The following is a 15,805-nucleotide window of genomic DNA, read 5'->3' on the forward strand; positions in this document are numbered from 1 at the left end:
CGACCGCAACGACCAAACCCTATTGATATACAAGACTGGGTAAAATGTTACAATCCATGTACAGTAATGTAAAGACTTACAACAGAATATCTGGTATATTTGTTGCTTCATTGGTGTGAGGCAAGGGTGTATGCTTTGTCACTTTTTGTTTCAGTTCTTCTTTAATAAACGAATTGATTACTGAAATGGAACACAATTGTCGTTTTGCTGTTAAGTTACATTCGGAATGTATTTATATTTGTTTACTTCTATTTGCGGAAGACCTTATTGTGTTTGGCAATACTGTCAGCAACAATTGTAGCAATAGATTACCGAGGTCGAATGCTTAAATAATATTGCAATTCAGGCAAGAAAGGTGTTCATGGTCCTGTTAATTAGTATAAATTCCTTGAAACCATACTCGCCTCACTTTTACTTCAAATGTTTAGATGCAAAGATAACACCAATACTTATAAACGGGGCTGAAATTTAGGGTTCAGTGACATAGAACCGACTCTGGCAGATGTTCTATTCAGTCGCTCGCTGTTTTGAAATGTGTAAAATATTGGCTGTCACTTTATAATATGCAGGACTCTCGTTTACCCACAAAAATGTTATAATATGTTGGTTGTATATGGAATACTTCAAGGGACATTGTCACGTTGTCGCATTGTCGCCCTTGCAAAAAAAAACAAGCAAACAGTATCAAAACTAGCCAGATCCGGGGTAGAATAGGTCTTCAACAACCCATACTTGCCGTAAAAGCGACTATGCTTGTCGTAAACGGCGACTAACGGGATCGGGTGGTCAGGCTCGCTGACTTGGTTGATGCATGTCATCGATCCCAATTGCATGGATCGATGCTCATGATGTCAATCACTGGATTGTCTGGTCCAGACTTGATTATTTTACAGACCGCCGTTATATAGCTGGAATATTGCTGAGTGCCGCGTTTAAACAATCAAACCAACCAACCCATACTAGCCAAATGCGACAACGCGACATTTTGGCCATTTGTCGCATTGTTGCGTTGTCGCATTGTAAGATTCCGAAAGGCTTTTGTGACTTATTGCCATCCGTCTTTGTACGGCGAGCGTCATCCGTCATGCGAAATCTATTCACACTATGATTTCCGTGGTCCGAAATTCCGTGGTGAGCTTATGTCAGCTCCCACAGAAGATCGAATGGTCAGTTCCTAGTTATAACTGACATAAAATACTCTACAGGCCGTATGCCTAATGTCCTTTTTCGCTATTTTCAATCAACAATGGTTTTACTACAGGAAATGCTAATTAAACTGCTATAGAAAAGGTATAGACTTCATAAATATAAACTTTAAGTGGCTATATTTGACTCGGAACGGAACTTGGGAAACCTACGGGTTTTTTTTAACAAACATCATTGCATTGGAATTCCTTTCGTTTGCAATAGCATTTGATTCTGGTGTATGCTTAACTGTCATATCCGTAATACTGCAACAAAATGCCCATTTTTTTATGCCTAAAACTCTGTTAATTGACCATTCTAACAACCCAACATCATCTACAATTTGGTCTGATCTGCTTGGGCTGAGTCCTCCTTTCCGTCTTTACGGTATTAGGATAGTAACGAGGTTACCTTGCAGACTATTGCAACATAACCTTTTTAAAACAGTAAGTTTGATAAAAATCGGTTAAAGGGGTTAGGGGTCATAAACCCTTTTATTAAGCCTGAATATAAACAACCAGGTGGTCGTTGTAGAGAGGGATTCTAAAGATGGTTAGTCATTTGCACATCTAGACAAAGTAACGATCAGTTCAAGTTTCATGAAAGTTCGATAAGTATTATTTCATAGTGATAATCTTTAATGTAAATAAAAATATTATCTATCACTTCAACCCTTAATGTAAACATTTTACATTAAGAGTAGTTTTTACACTAAGAGTTGTAACAAGGGAGAACCCGCAACCCTTAATGTAAAATACTTTTACATTAAGGGTTGTAACAAGAGTTAACACGTAAACCTTAATGCAACATTTTTTACATTAAGAGTAATTTTTACATTAAGGGTTGTAACACAGCCTTTCTAGGATGAACCTGCTGATAATACATTGACTGTCTATTTGTAAGAGAATTTTTAAGAGCGAATGTTAGCTTTTCAAAGGTGGTAAGTGACGATACATATTATTATAGATCAAAAGTCACGAAAAGCAGAAGGCAACGATTGTTTGTATTAAAATGTAAAGGGGTTTTAATGTTATTAAATGTGTGGACTCAATAACAGATGTACTTCACATTTACTTAAAGCTCATGTTTGCAGTCAACAAATGTTGCAAACGAATACGAATTATGTACTCTGGTCCTTATAACATACTATGATTTGAATCATTAATAAACTCACCAAGCAAATTTTCTTTCAAATGAAAATTGACCATATACACTAGACTAACATCTAGTCTCTGAAATGAACATATCGTACATAAAAAAAACAGTTGTTCAGTTATTTTAATAAAAATATAATAAAAAGGACCCCAGTGCCTCTCTTCATTTTCAGATACCGCAGTGATCTAGACTTGCCAAACATTATAGACTTGCATGGGCTGTATTTGATATATATTTGTATCAGGGTCTGTAAGACAGACCACATATACACGTAAGTCACTAGCAATCATATACAATTTGATTGAAGGAGCAATTTGTTATTTTGTAAAATGAAACAGTTTTGCCTTTTCTGAGGTTGACCTCTGGAGTTGAATAAGAGAAGAGCAGGATAGAAGAGTCCAAATGTCGATCATGCATTGACACTGTCAGTGCAGCTGCATGCTGAATAAAGTGAGGCTGAATGTTAAAAGTATTGAAGCAGTGTCGGACGCACCTACTCCATATGTCGGCCCACCTGTACAAATGTTCATGTGTGTGTATTTGTGTTGTAGTTTGATGAATACCACTGTTACAATGGTTTTATGATAGCTGATGTACTAACATATGGTGAGGCATCCTAATTAGTGTGGCCCCACAGTTAACGTGGATAACAATATGAAGTGCATTGCTCCTACAAACGTGATAACTATACTATATTACACATTTGTATTAGACACATGTACTTGAATTCCCATATTATTTAAATTAAAAAAAACTATCTTTGTGCGTTAAATATGCTAAGGGGTATTATCATAAAACGGCAGAACTCGTACATCCGAACTTGTTTACACGTACTGTGCAGGGTATTACAATCAGTCATAAAGCCAAAATGACAACTTAATGATTTCTTATTGGTTTGTAACTTATGTGTTATGTGCATCACTCCATCCAAGTAGTTTCCTACGCCTTGACAAACTCTTTTCACTGTATGTTGAGACAAGTGTGCCAGCAAACAATTTTCTAACCGATGCCTTATGAGTATACATTGGTTGTTTTTTTACAAATTGACTGAAACATATGTCCATTGTTTTGTTACGATAACGAATTCGAAACATTGATATGTGACTGAAATTGATTGGGTTAAAAAATTTGCGAAAGTCAAAGTGCATTTCTATGTTCTTTGGCTTAATCTTAGCATAATCACCCCACTCTTTCTTATGTTTTTTACCCGTTTGAACATCTTTTTTGTCAGTCTGTTAAATAAACGCTCAGATTTTTCAGTCAAAATGCAAAATAACTGAAATATTTAGAAATGGTCAATTTACATCCGATAGTCGACAGAATACAATAACCACTTATGGCTTCAAATAAATTAAATCTTTATTTTTTAACATTATAGGTGCCATGATTTATTATCAAGTTAAGAAACACTGAAATGGTATCTAAATCAATCTCAGTCATCATATTATCGAAGAAATCAGAAACACGGAAAAGTTTTCACTGCAGAGTTACCCGTTTTAGTAAACTATAACCATAAGAAGTATTTAAAAAATATATAGCAACATCCGATTACCTTACACCGTTCGTTTTATCAGCAATTTAGGTTGAACAAATTAATTAACATGCGCCCTTCGTTATATCGAAATCTTCATTGATCACGGGTAACGAATCAGAGATGCGTATAAATATTGTCTCAAAGTTTATTTACGCTGTCCAAAGAGACAATACTCCAGTCTCTTTTGACGCTTAATTGCGTTAGCCGGCAAATCGACTCACGGCAGCGAGGGAGCTCCAGCGGGCAGTGTTAGACAGCCGGGTAGAAGCCATAGAGTAGTGCCCATTTAAGGGCTAAAACAAGGATTGGTCTGCTCGGAGTCAGTATAGTGCGTCTGAGTTGGTATTCATGTAAACTACTTGCATGATATCTCAGTGAGCTAGCACTGTAAAATCGGCATTAGTCCGGACTAGTACAAGCAGCAACACACACATACGTGCATGCACGTCGCATTTTAAACGCAATAATCTTGAACGCGAAGTTAAAACCCCATTTCACATGGGAATTTTTTGTCATGTATTAGATGAATAAAAAGTAAGGTTATACAAAATGGAACACTATTTTGTGGAAATACATCTGAAAAAAAATCAGAAAAAGTAGTCAAGAGATACCACAAAAGTTACTGTCAGCAATGACATACATTTATTTCTGCATAATTACTACCGACAAATCATAAATCAATCATGATGTTACCACTAGGTGAAAATCAATAAACATGCCAAAGTTCAGCTTCCTTAATGAGTTTGGTAATGTCTTTGAAGAATCTGTTTACAGAATCAAAAATGCATCTGATGAGAATAACAGAGCAAGACTTAAACATGACTAGAACCTACTATTGTAACAAACATCCACACACTCGATTATTTACAGACCGCCGTCATATAGTTGGAATATTGCTGAGTGCGGCGCAAAACAACAGACCAAAACACTATTTCAGATGAATCTTGATGGGACAGGTAAGCTAATCAGCCGACTCAATGAAGAACCATCCTCTCTGAAAATAAACTGACGTCCAAAAGAAACTTTACCAGAGTTTGAAATCATTCTTGCTCAATAACAACAAAACATACATGCATGAAGTAAAGTGTATTGAGAAGATCAATATATCAACATAATCAACAATGAAAATGACAATCATACCGCGACCGAGAATGACGTCAGAGCCCCCCAAAGTTGGGTGTGGTACAAAACTCGAGCTTTCAGAATCATGGACAATAGACAGAGTACATAAACAATCGCTCACGTTCAATAACAAGTCATTAGTAGCGTGTGTGGCCACCAAATGCCTCAACACACGCAAAAACTCTTCGACGCACAGAAAAAGTCAGCCGTCTGATGAGGTCACGTTGGATTTGACGCCATTCTTCTTGGAGGGCCAAGATCAGTTCTTGCCGGTTGGCTGGAGAGTGTGGTCGTTGACGAACACGACGATCCATCAAGTCCCAGAGGTGTTCTATGGGGGACATGTCGGGTGAGCGTGCAGGCCACGGCAGGCCGTTGACGTTGTGAGCTGCGAGGAAGTTAGTGACAATTCTGGCTGTATGGGCTCTAGCATTGTCATGCTGATAAATGACACCACGTGGCTGCTGTTGGAGAAATGGTAGGACAACTGGACGAAAATTATTATCTATTTTACGCTGAGCTGTCAAGTTTCCGTCAACGATGACCAGCGGTGTCCTCCCCTGCCCACAGATCCCTCCCCACACCATGACACTCCCTCCACTATATGGTACGACCTTCTGCACGCAACACGCCGCCGTTCGTTCACCCCTTCGGCGGTAAACACGTTGTCTTCCATCAGCCCTAAACATACAGAATCGACTTTCGTCAGTGAAGACAACCCTCTGCCAGTCACGTCGTTGCCAACGTCGTACAGTCCGGGCCCATCTCAATCGCAGACGACGATGTTGTGCTGTCAATAGCTGTCCTCTGTGCGGTCTAAAAGCCCTGATTCCAGGAGCCCTGAGTCTCCTGGCCACTGTCTGTCATCTTACCCTGTGACCTAAGGCATTTGTCGCCGATGACGTCACTGTCAGGAAGCGATTTCGGAGGTGCAAGGTACGCAAGTACCGGTCATCATGGGGCGTGGTCACCATGGGTCTGCCTGTTCTTGGCCTGTCAGCGGTCCGCCCTGTCTGTCTTTAACGTTGCATCAAGTTTGTAACGGCAACACGGGAGCAACCGAAGGTTCGTGCAATATGGGCGTGGGTGGCTCCCATCTGTACCCTACCCAAGGCTCGTTCACGTTGTTCGACTGTGAGTCGTGGCATTTTTTTTTTTTTTTTTTTATCACTGTGGATGTCTGACTTGCCGTTGCAATCGTTTTATACCCTTACCCGCACGTGCTTTTGCAGTTGTCCGTGGTGCAGGTGTTTTTCACTTTTTCGCGTGTTATCTCGCAAATATGTAACAGACGATTAACATTTTCTGCATACACTATTGTTTAGGTTATGTGTTTTAGATAGACTTCATCCCAAAAAAAATTAGACTTTGTCTGAAATTTATATTTTCAGTTGGTAAAGTTTCTTTTGGACGTCAGTTTACTAGTTAGCTTGTATTGTCGTATGTAACGTGATGATGTTGATTTCTGAGGCAAGGCTGTACAAACGCCGTGAATATTGATTATTTGGAGACCAGCTGTGCTCGTATCTGTTAATGTGTTAAGCCGATCGCTATGTCCTTCGAATAATGATCCAACCATTGCTGGATTATATTAAAAAACATATTGTACCCGAAAATTCTTGAAAAAGATAATTATGCTTTAGACTGTTGAAAAAAATAGAAATTCTCTGCCATAACAAAATACATTGCTGCAAGATGTTATTCTTCAAAACTGAATTCCAGCTCATAGTTTTAAATAAATAAATATCAGGTTGATATCAGCTGAAAGAACATTTAATCCCGATACAAAAATTTCAGCCCCTAAATGACATACCCCTAGCAACACACAAACACGCACACACACACACACACACACACACACACACACACACACACACACGCACGCATACCCAATATATCAATAATATGTCGCGCGCGCATACCCAGTATATCAATACTATGTCGGTCCCACAGATAGAACGGAACTGCCGTTTTATTTCCCCACTAAATATATTCATTGACATGGAAATCTATAATGAATTGGGTTTTGTTTTAATCATTTTCATCATAGTGTCGGTCGTATGACAATATCACTGGGATTTTGAGACGAGATATTGTCGCAAAGCCAGATATTTTTTGTTGAAACTATGAGCCAAACTATTTTTTCCGAACAACAACATTACAAGAATGTCTGTGGCAGACAGGTACTTTTTTCAACAATATAATGCATACTTATTTTTTTCAAGAATTTTCGGGGACAATTTTATTTTTTCGATACATGGCCGACCCCTTAGATTAACTGACTTTAAACTAAGTGGCAAAGCACATGCAGAAGTTCAGTTACCATTTGAAGTCACAAATGTGTAGTAAGCTGGAAATAATTGGTACAACACACAAACTGATAGGTCAACAAGCTGTCCTCCAAAGCCTTCCTGCCCTATAGGAAAGTTTGTGATTGTTCCTACTGACAAGGCCTCCAAATACATAGCCATTCCACGTGCAGTAGAGGACCAATTTGACTAGCCGGACCAATTTTTCTAATCAATATTAAAAAATCTCGCAACGTTTTCATAAATATTATTTTATTATATATAATGATAAACAGCGACTAAAATACGCTATCTGAGAGTCTCTGATTTAAACAAGCCGACAGCATGCTGAAAGCGAAGTGACCAATCCATAATGGCGGATATCGTAGCCCGAACATTAAAATGTTGCATTGGTAAACGGAAACGAAATTGACATTGAATAAATCATGCAAGTGCCTTTTCTGTACAGGCAGTTACAAATCCTGTGTTTGCTTTCAGATTCGAAGTTTGAAAGTAAACATATGAGGTCATTCTTCCAGGAACATTCATGTCAAGTTTGTGTGTCTTTTTATAAAATTTGTTTCCAAACAAAGTAGATTGTATTTAATGAAGATATGTCAAACTTTCTTCTTTTTCTCTTATGCTATTTGTTGCTTCTAATATGATATTTATTGCCATTTTTTAAACATATATTTTGTAAGAAAAATAATAATAATGTCATGAGATATTTTAGCACAAGTGTAAAGTGGGAATGGGACTACTGCATCGAAAGCGAATTATTCCTATATGAGTTAACACTATTTGTATTGTAACAATCATTATATTTTCGCGATGTTCGAAAATCCACGTAGGTGAAAGAGTTGTTATATGTGTAACTTCTGCCGTAAGTCTAAAAAGTAAAATGTTTCTGGAGCATCAACGCGTCAGTCCTTAATTCTTATCGACGTCTTAAACAAAATAACTTAATTGTCTTTTTATACTGTCGCCCAAATCCAGTTAAATGATGAAAATATATTTGAAAAAATCATAAGAAAAACACCACAAGTCTGTCCAGTGGAGGGCAGTGGATATATATCTTCTGTGTTGTTTCAACATATTTATATTTAAATTAGGCACAACTTATTTCAACTTGGGTATATAACTTTCATTAACAATATTTACACGAAATATAAATACACTGTTAGGAAATGTTCAGAAATTAAGGAGTGTAAACACAAGGACGGGGAAGTACAAATGGAGATTATTGATAGATATTTTTGGAAATTCAATCTCTTTTGAAAATATATTTGTATAGGTGTTACCTACACAGACATTTATTATTAGTTCAAATCTATGTACAATTTGTGTTACTGACGCAAACAATGACCTCGTCGTCCAGTGGACATTCCTTTTGAAGTTATCTCATGACAGACCTCGCAGACAATTTTTGTTTTGATTTTATTATATATTGTATGTTCTTATTTCACGTGGTTTGTTTGTTTATTACTCTTCAGTTTAGTGAGAGGACGGGAAAACATCTCTTGGCTTACCCGTACCCATGTTTCAATAACCCTTACTCAGTGGCCCTTGCCTTGAAAAAGCTTACCCGTACCCAATAGAAATTGATATTATTAATACTAATATTCAACACAAAGACATAGTTTTATCTAACATCGACATGACCCTCAAGAGTTTCTTGACCCAATATGCTTAAACAAAAGCGGGAAGTTCACTTAATTGATTGAGCCAATTTGTAAAACACTCATTGTTGACATTTACTATCAAAATAATGAGATTTTTTATAAAACGCTAAACTTTTGATAATCTGAAAACTGCCATGTTTAGTTAACTGAATGAAAAGCATGTTAATAACTGAATAAGCCAATCGCTACCGATAGGTAGTTTGTAATAACAATGGCTAGCTTCAAGGCAGTCGGAATTACTGAAAACAACATCCGATATATTTCACAAACTGGTCTCTTGGACGAAAGTTAGCATAAATATGATGTTGTCTACGTCAGGTCGATGTCATTCACCGAGACTGAAGTATAAATTTGTATGAATTGAATGAAATTGAATGAATATGTGCATCAAACACTTTTGTATGTTTTCCTTTGTCTCTTCTGGTTAAAAAAATCCTGTTTCTCCGCCACTTTGTTTTCTAATAACCAACACGTCTATAGGGTACGGGTCAGCCAAATGTATAGGTACGGATCAGCCAATTTTAGGTACGGCTTAACCGAATTTGGGGACGGGTCAGCCAATTTTAGGTACGGGTCGGCCAATTTGAGTACGGATCAGACAAATGTAGGTATGGGTAAGCCAAAATCTCAGGTATGGGTTACGGGTTGTTGAAAGTACGGGTTGACTAGTCCCCTTCTCCAATATGTACATCGCTTCACATTTTTTAAGATGAAGGAAATAAAATATATATTTTTTAATATTACACGCATTGCTAATTTTTTATGAAGTCCCCGTCTAAACAGTAATAGACAAAGGGTCACGTAAATATATATGTGGTGACTTTATCATTGTAACTTTTATGTAGTATGCAAAGTTAGCGATGTTTTCTTCTTTCTGAACAGTGCTCCATCCTGTTTCAAGTATGTGTTTTGGTAATCCTGTAACTATGCGTGCAACTTCAAACGGACTGTATATATTTACTGCGAGTGTGCGTTAAGTTTTCTCATAGAACAAAGGTATATCGTGTTTGAAGTAGATTTTATCACTTTCTTGATAAGAGAATACCATTTACCACCAGAAGTAATGACACAAGTTTTGTTTTTCGGTCTTAGATTTTGACATAAATAATATGGCTCACATAGAAATTACAGTTTCATCGTAGATATGCAACATATAAGGAATCTAACAATAACACGGGTATTCAGCCAATTTGGTCCAAATTTAGTGTTGGAATATATCAGTTTATGGGACTTTAGCCAATTTGGTCCAGTTTCAAAACTGTGGAAAAATCTTCAAAATTCAGTAAAAAATTGAAAATTCCTTCTGGGATGTTGCCATTAAGTCTGGTTATGTGTATTTAGGCAAGGTGTACATATAAAAGAAGAGAAAAATATATTCTTGGAAATCATCAGTTTATGGGACTTTAGCCAATTTGGTCCAATTTCAGTACTGTAAAAAAACTTGTAAAATTCAGTCAAAATTTGAAAATTCATTCTGGGATGTTGCCGTTAAGTCTGGTTATGTGTATTTAGGCAAGGTATACATATAAAAGAAGAGAAAAATATATTCTTGGAAATCATCTGTTTATGGGACTTTAGCCAATTTGGTCCAATTTCAGTACTGTAAAAAAACTTGTAAAATTCAGTCAAAATTTGAAAATTCATTCTGGGATGTTGCCATTAAGTCTGGTTATGTGTATTTAGGCAAGGTATACATATAAAAGAAGAGAAAAATATATTCTTGGAAATCATCAGTTTATGGGACTTTAGCCAATTTGGTCCAATTTCAGTACTGTGAAAAAGTCTTCAAAATTTAGTCCAAATTTAAAAATTCTTTCTGTGATGTTGCCATTAAGTCTGGTTATGTGTATTTAGGCAAGGTATACATATAAAAGAAGAGAAAAATATATTCTTGGAAATCATCAGTTTATGGGACTTTAGCCAATTTGGTCCAATTTCAGTACTGTAAAAAAACTTGTAAAATTCAGTCAAAATTTGAACATTCATTCTGGGATGTTGCCATTAAGTCTGGTTATGTGTATTTAGGCAAGGTATACATATAAAAGAAGAGAAAAATATATTCTTGGAAATCATCAGTTTATGGGACTTTAGCCAATTTGGTCCAATTTCACTACTGTGAAAAAGTCTTCAAAATTTAGTCCAAATTTAAAAATTCATTCTAGGATGTTGCCATTAAGTCTGGTTATGTGTATTTAGGCAAGGTATACATATAAAAGAAGAGAAAAATATATTCTTGGAAATCATCTGTTTATGGGACTTTAGCCAATTTGGTCCAATTTCAGTACTGTAAAAAAACTTGTAAAATTCAGTCAAAATTTGAAAATTCATTCTGGGATGTTGCCGTTAAGTCTGGTTATGTGTATTTAGGCAAGGTATACATATAAAAGAAGAGAAAAATATATTCTTGGAAATCATCAGTTTATGGGACTTTAGCCAATTTGGTCCAATTTCAGTACTGTGAAAAAACTTGTAAAATTCAGTCAAAATTTGAAAATGCAATCTTGGATGTTGCCATTAAGTCTGGTTATGTGTATTTAGGCAAGTTATACATATAAAAGAAGAGAAAAATATATTCTTGGAAATCATCAGTTTATGGGACTTTAGCCAATTTGGTCCAATTTCACTACTGTAAAAAAACTTGTAAAATTCAGTCAAAATTTGAAAATTCATTCTGGGATGTTGCCGTTAAGTCTGGTTATGTGTATTTAGGCAAGGTGTACATATAAAAGAAGAGAAAAATATATTCTTGGAAATCATCTGTTTATGGGACTTTAGCCAATTTGGTCCAATTTCAGTACTGTAAAAAAACTTGTAAAATTCAGTCAAAATTTGAAAATTCATTCTGGGATGTTGCCGTTAAGTCTGGTTATGTGTATTTAGGCAAGGTATACATATAAAAGAAGAGAAAAATATATTCTTGGAAATCATCAGTTTATGGGACTTTAGCCAATTTGGTCCAATTTCAGTACTGTGAAAAAACTTGTAAAATTCAGTCAAAATTTGAAAATGCAATCTTGGATGTTGCCATTAAGTCTGGTTATGTGTATTTAGGCAAGTTATACATATAAAAGAAGAGAAAAATATATTCTTGGAAATCATCAGTTTATGGGACTTTAGCCAATTTGGTCCAATTTCACTACTGTAAAAAAACTTGTAAAATTCAGTCAAAATTTGAAAATTCATTCTGGGATGTTGCCGTTAAGTCTGGTTATGTGTATTTAGGCAAGGTGTACATATAAAAGAAGAGAAAAATATATTCTTGGAAATCATCAGTTTATGGGACTTTAGCCAATTTGGTCCAATTTCAGTACTGTGAAAAAACTTGTAAAATTCAGTCAAAATTTGAAAATTCATTCTGGGATGTTGCCGTTAAGTCTGGTTATGTGTATTTAGGCAAGGTATACATATAAAAGAAGAGAAAAATATATTCTTGGAAATCATCTGTTTATGGGACTTTAGCCAATTTGGTCCAATTTCAGTACTGTAAAAAAACTTGTAAAATTCAGTCAAAATTTGAAAATTCATTCTGGGATGTTGCCATTAAGTCTGGTTATGTGTATTTAGGCAAGGTATACATATAAAAGAAGAGAAAAATATATTCTTGGAAATCATCAGTTTATGGGACTTTAGCCAATTTGGTCCAATTTCAGTACTGTGAAAAAGTCTTCAAAATTTAGTCCAAATTTAAAAATTCATTCTGGGATGTTGCCATTAAGTCTGGTTATGTGTATTTAGGCAAGGTACACATATAAAAGAAGAGAAAAATATATTCTTGGAAATCATCTGTTTATGGGACTTTAGCCAATTTGGTCCAATTTCAGTACTGTAAAAAAACTTGTAAAATTCAGTCAAAATTTGAAAATTCATTCTGGGATGTTGCCGTTAAGTCTGGTTATGTGTATTTAGGCAAGGTATACATATAAAAGAAGAGAAAAATATATTCTTGGAAATCATCAGTTTATGGGACTTTAGCCAATTTGGTCCAATTTCAGTACTGTGAAAAAACTTGTAAAATTCAGTCAAAATTTGAAAATGCAATCTTGGATGTTGCCATTAAGTCTGGTTATGTGTATTTAGGCAAGGTATACATATAAAAGAAGAGAAAAATATATTCTTGGAAATCATCAGTTTATGGGACTTTAGCCAATTTGGTCCAATTTCAGTACTGTGAAAAAGTCTTCAAAATTTAGTCCAAATTTAAAAATTCATTCTGGGATGTTGCCATTAAGTCTGGTTATGTGTATTTAGGCAAGGTTTACATATAAAAGAAGAGAAAATTATATTCTTGGAAATCATCAGTTTATGGGACTTTAGCCAATTTGGTCCAATTTCACTACTGTGAAAAAACTTGTAAAATTCAGTCAAAATTTGAAAATTCATTCTGGGATGTTGCCATTAAGTCTGGTTATGTGTATTTAGGCAAGGTATACATATAAAAGAAGAGAAAAATATATTCTTGGAAATCATCTGTTTATGGGACTTTAGCCAATTTGGTCCAATTTCAGTACTGTAAAAAAACTTGTAAAATTCAGTCAAAATTTGAAAATTCATTCTGGGATGTTGCTGTTAAGTCTGGTTATGTGTATTTAGGCAAGGTATACATATAAAAGAAGAGAAAAATATATTCTTGGAAATCATCAGTTTATGGGACTTTAGCCAATTTGGTCCAATTTCAGTACTGTAAAAAAACTTGTAAAATTCAGTCAAAATTTGAAAATTAAATCTTGGATGTTGCCATTAAGTCTGGTTATGTGTATTTAGGCAAGGTATACATATAAAAGAAGAGAAAAATATATTCTTGGAAATCATCTGTTTATGGGACTTTAGCCAATTTGGTCCAATTTCAGTACTGTGAAAAAACCTGTAAACCTGTAAATTTCATTTTATGATGGAGCAGTTAAGTCTTACAATGTATTTTAAGGCGAGAAACAAATAGAAAAAAGAATAAAAATAACATCCTTTGAAATCACCTCATTATTGGACTTTAGCCAATTTGGTCCAGTTTCAGTAATTTGGAAAAAAAATAATCTTAAAACTCAGTCAAAATTTGAAAACTTAATCTGTGATGTTGACTTAAGTTGATGATGTGTATTTCACCATAGTACATACGAAAAAGTAAAATCCTTTGAAATCATCAATATTGTACTTAAGCCAATGTGTTCAATATTTCAATTGGGTGGAGGGAATGGGTTAGCTCAGTGGTTAGAGAGCCTGCCTTCAGCCACTTGTTTCATCAGGGCGCTCACTGAAGATCCAGAGTTTGATTCCCATCAGCAGCAGTGGTGAAATTAGGATGCAATGCTACATTGCGAATGCATACTGCATAACACCCTCTGTCAGCCAGATACCGGCATTGTCCTCCAGGTCTTACTACATCACTTAACCACCATGGTGGTGTTGGCTCTCCTACATTAAATCTGGACGTCGTGAGATCAGTGAAATATTCTGGAAAGCCACATTTAAACCCAACTCACTCACTCACTCACTTTTTTTTCAATAATTTGGAAAAAGTTTATGAAATAATATCCTTTGAAATAAGCAAATCAGGTAATTTTGAGAAGTCATTGAAAGTGAGTTAAAATTTGAAACTTCATGCACATGTGCTCTTTAACCCATCAGGCAATAAACCTACATGTATTCATGCCACTGCTGTGCATATATGTATGTGGACATCCAACCTGATGTGTGAGACTTACAATAGATTATCTTTCTATGTCATTTAAGAAACAAAGACAAATTTCAATTATAATTTTTATTACTTCACATAAAATATCAACAGAAGAGTCCTTCACATACCAGTAAGCACTCATTACAATCCTTACTCAATCCTCACTTTCATTCATACACTAACTCTGTAACAAAAAATCTGACTTAAAATATACATTGAAGAAGAGTTCTATTTCTCATAATGAAACCATAAATACATTTCATGTACATAATGCATGCTCAAACAAAAGTAGATGAGGTACAAATTCTTCCACATGATTGTGTTTATAATTCACATTTAATTGTGGCAGAACATCTGTTACAAAAAGGGTAGTTGGAGACCCATGCAGAAAAATAAATGTGGAAATGTTTTTGGTCTTTGTTAAATACAGAGGACAAATACATGAACAAACATTCACAACCATTCATTCACTCACACATGAACTCTATTTTTGCATCATAAAGAAATTCATTGATCTTTAAATATTTTGTATTACTATTGTATGCAATGTATTCTCAAACAATTCTACCTGATTTTTATTCGAATAATATAGTTAAAATAACAGAAAAATATTATCTGTTTTGACCCAGTAGAAGAAAATGAAACCAAGTGAATAAATTCATGACAACTCTGTAAAATAGATCACAAGCAAACAATCTAATCATTAACTAACTTCAAAGGACATACATGTTACAAAGTCAACTTTTCACAGAATAAACACATACAGTATAAATATGTTCAGGCCAATGTGATGTCCAATATCAGTTATTGGCAATGTACATTGAAGCCCCTGTAGTCAAGAAAATACCTCTACCTGACAATCTTGACTTGGTAAATTGATTCATTAAAACCAGATACAATGTTTTCAAGTTCTATAGACTTTGATATGGACACCAACCTGCAAAAACATGTTACAATCTGAGCGCAAGAACTATGCAAGATTTGATGCTGAACTTCCAGTGTGTTTGTTTTACTAACATTCAGTAACTTTTTTAAGAACAGGTTTACTCAATTGTAAGTATTAATCAATGATTACATCGGCCACAATTATTGGTAATAACCAGAAAATGGTTACTGCTATGCTTTTCAAATGAACAAACTGATGATCATATGATGATCAAATCACACCTTT

This window comes from Haliotis rufescens, unplaced genomic scaffold (assembly GCF_023055435.1).
Source record: "Haliotis rufescens isolate VD_foot unplaced genomic scaffold, xgHalRufe1.0.p SCAF_15, whole genome shotgun sequence".
NCBI classification, from domain to species: Eukaryota; Metazoa; Mollusca; class Gastropoda; order Lepetellida; family Haliotidae; genus Haliotis; species Haliotis rufescens.